The sequence below is a fragment of the Calidris pugnax genome, unplaced genomic scaffold, assembly GCF_001431845.1.
Source record: "Calidris pugnax isolate Ruff unplaced genomic scaffold, ASM143184v1 scaffold146, whole genome shotgun sequence".
Classification (NCBI taxonomy): Eukaryota; Metazoa; Chordata; class Aves; order Charadriiformes; family Scolopacidae; genus Calidris; species Calidris pugnax.
Window position 1 is genome coordinate 111217 of NW_015090869.1, and position 3958 is coordinate 115174.

Sequence of the window (3958 nt, forward strand, 5' to 3'; positions counted from 1 at the left end):
AGAATTGAGATAATCCTTTACTGTCTATTGATCCATTTCTGCACTGGATTAGCACTGCATTACCAGTGGTATGGCCTGACTCCGTCCAAATAACACACTGCCCTGTTTTGGCTCCTTGGGCTGATTCAGCTCAGTAGAGCACATACAGCTACAATCCATTCTACTCTTGATAGCCCATCATCTTGGCCTGATCAGTCCACTGTAACCAGTGGATTTTGACTAAGTCACCTAAGGTAACTATTTTAATTTGGTTCCTTTTTCTCCAGGATATTCATCTGTATCAATCTCTACCTCTGTTTTGATAGACTTTCCTCCAGAAATCTGGAGATTCAAATAAATATAAAAAATCATAATGCTGCATTCAGTTCAGCCACCTTTACCTCATTTGATGAACATTAATAACAGCTGGAACTTTGCATAACACCACCAGAAGTCCAAGCTCTGGCTCACAGAGAAGCTGAAGGGATGAGAGGACAACTTTAGATCCCTTTGTTTTCAGACCAGGCCTTATCTTCTGAGATTTCTAGGAGAATTATTCTCACGAGTCCCATGGGACTTGGGCTGGCTGGCAGCCCACATTCTGTGATAGCTGGTTACTAATGAAACAGGAGCTCTGTGTTCAGCACAGATAAATGAAACATGACTTTAGCAATCCTACTTGTTACCAGGTACCTCTCTATTTTCATCAGAATTCAGTGTAGCAACTGAGTTCAAACTCTCTGTTAATTTATGCTGTCTATCCAAAACAGAGGCATCATTATGGATTGTGTCAAGTCAGGCTATTCCATACTTACTAAAGTACAGCCAAACCTGTAACTATCCAGTTTTCCAGAATTAAAAGGTATGATTTTACTCAGAGCAAAGGAATTCCATTGCATTAAAGCAAATACATTGCTGTTCATAGAAAGTGTGAAAAATGTACTAATTGATAGCATATAGGTACCTGGTCCTTTCTTGGTCTCATTGGGCCATGCTGATATACTCCTGAAATTGAATCATAAAATCAAAGAATAATAAATTTACAAGGCAGAGGTATGTGTAGGATCCTGTTCAGTCCATAATAGGGCTAAGATTCTCAGGGAACAAGAAAAAAGATTCTAAAGTGAGGTTGGTCAAACACTAAAATAGCTTGTCCAAAAGAGTATTGGAGTGGAGCCTCCATCTTTGGAGATCCAGCAAAGTATGGTCCAGCCTTCCCTAGTTGACTCGCTTTAAGCAGAGAAAAGTGAACTAGACGACTAACTCTATCCATTCTGTGGTACTATAATAGCCTTTGAAGATGTTTTCAAGGCCCTGATCAATTCTCATGAATCAAGTTATGTTCATATAATAGCACATACACTCTCCTCAACTGATTCATTCATGTGGAAACTCTGATATTTCCCTGTACAATGAAAGGCAGGGACTAGAAGAGATAAGTGACTTGAAATAGAATTCTATGATTCTATGATTCTATGAAATGGGTGAGTGGAAATGCCTGACTTGGTAACCCAGTCAATGTAATACATCTGAAACACCTTTCATTGGTTAAGGAGAATTTAATCTCCGGCCACTGGAACTGCAGTTTGCAGGCACAGCTTGTGAATGATGGCCAATAGCTAGTACAGAGACATGATCTGCAACTGTCAGAAGTGTTGAAATAGAGTGGCGTCTTTACAGAGTCAGGGGTGTCTGTTGCTTTCTTTAGGAATGCCTTATGGTAAGTCCCAGGAGTAACTAACCTGCAGCCTGGGCCTGTTAAGTTTCATACATTTGCTCAGTGTACTGTCCTCATCCATCCATAGTACCTTGTTACTTTTTCATAACTCTTTTAACCCAGGTTCACTCTTACCTCTCCCAGGCTCCCAACAGCAATATTTTCTGGTGAAGGTTTGTTTTCTGCATTGTTAATGGAGCACTAATTTTGCTTATGTTAGTGGGAGGAGCAAGACGTTACCTTACTCCTTAGGCCCAGAGAGCAGCAGGAGCAATGGCCTGGAAAGAGCCATAGCTGGCTATATCATGGAAATGACAGATATATTAGTCTCCAGAGCTGCCACTCCAAAATAGTAACTTCATGGGCAAAAGAGGTGGCCATTGCTCTCTAATAAAGGCTACTGGAAGCTGCAAGAGGTCAGATCTGGCTGTCACTCAAACTGCTGTCAGTTCTCTTCAGTACGAAAACAAAAAGCAGTGAGGAGAAGAAGGTGGAGACTGCAAACTCCTACTGAATTCCATCTTACTGCTGCTGCTTTATTCTAGAAACATGGTCTCAGAGAAAGCAGCTGAGCTAATCCTTAGCACTTCATCCTGGCATCTCAGTTCACAGGAACAATGATAACTGACAGACCATTGTCTTCTAGCCCTCTTTTCCTTCCTGAAACCATGTTGATTTACTCATAGCGTATGTTGATTTAGCTATGCTGTGTACATTTAGAAAGTTTGTTCTCTACAATGAAACTGTGTACTTTTACTGTGTTGCCATATGCTTGATATGCAATTGTCTTCTAAAACCAGCTACAGCTAGATAGTCCTCCCAGTTCCTGAGTATTTTTCAGAACCTAGCACTGACCAGGATCCATTCTCAATAGCTCACCTGCATGGAGTGAGTTACTTTCAGAAAATAGAATAAAATAATGAGGCTGGTGCTGGTCTGTACCATATTCAGCCAAGGAATTCTGTCATTCTTTAGTTATTATGAATTGTCAGTCTCTCAGCAGTGTGAGACCTTCTTCCCTTTGAATTTAGGATGCTATTTCCAATTTTCAGTGCTATAAATAAGTGTTTATTGCTATTGAATAGTGTCCAAAAATAAAGAAAAAGGGATATCAAAGTCAGACTGGTTTTCTGAGTGCACTTTGAAACCTGTCCTGAGAAGTCTTACCCCTCTTAAGTCCAGCACTAAGGACAATTTAGCTGTTATCTCTTTCTCCTCTCACAGCTTGGCTATGATATAAAGAAGAATTTCTCCTCCAACATCTGCAGGCAGCCTGTGTTGCAGTGGTTGCCATGGAGATAAGAGGTTTACCAGCTCCTCAAGCTTTATCCTCAGTACTAGATAGTAAAATGACATACAGTTCTTTTCACTGTGCATGAAGCCACCGCTAAGCACAATAGCCTGCAGATTCAAAACTGCTTTAGCATCACTTGATGGCAGGAAAAAAATAACCCAATGTGTCTGAAAGTGGTAGAGGTCATAACAACACTGATCTGCTTACCAGGATAGAGTCCTTTGAAACTCAGCAGTCATAATATGTACCAGAAAAGAGAGGGGAATGCGCCTTGTAACTGATAACAGGTTCCTTGTAATAGTTGGCATGGGAATAACGACAATCTAGAACACAGATTGTTCTAGCCCAGAAGTGTTGTGTGGAACCACTGACCAAAGGATAGAAAACTGCTCTGGGACAGGAGACTATTGTGAACTTAGCACAACGTTAAGGAGGTTTTATTTTCAAAGTTATACTGCCTGAGCTCTTATGCCAGACTGAGTGTACTGTCTATACTTCAGCCTGCGCTTTTTCTTAGTTATCATAGCACCACAGCAACAGAGATTTGCAAGGGTCAGGGCCTTCATTCCAGCGAAAGCTATATAGTACTTACCCCACTGTACTGGGTCTGGCTAGGATAGAGTTAATTTTCTTCATAGGAGCTCATATGGTGCTGCATTTTAGATTTTTGACCAAAACAGTACTGTAATACATTAATATTCTAGCTTTTGCTGAACAGTGTTTGCACAACATCAAGGCCTTCTCTGTTTTTCACTCTGTGTCATGTCCATGTCCACCTTCTCACAAATGAGCAGATAACCCAAAGTAACCAAAGAGATATTCTATGCCATATAATGGTTTTGCATCACTTGTTTTATTTCATTTTCTTCCCTCTACTTCCAATCATCCTTCACTTATTAATTATTATCTTGGGTTTTTGTTTGTTTTACCTTGACCTCCAGGTTTTCTTGGTTTTATTCTTCCTTTCA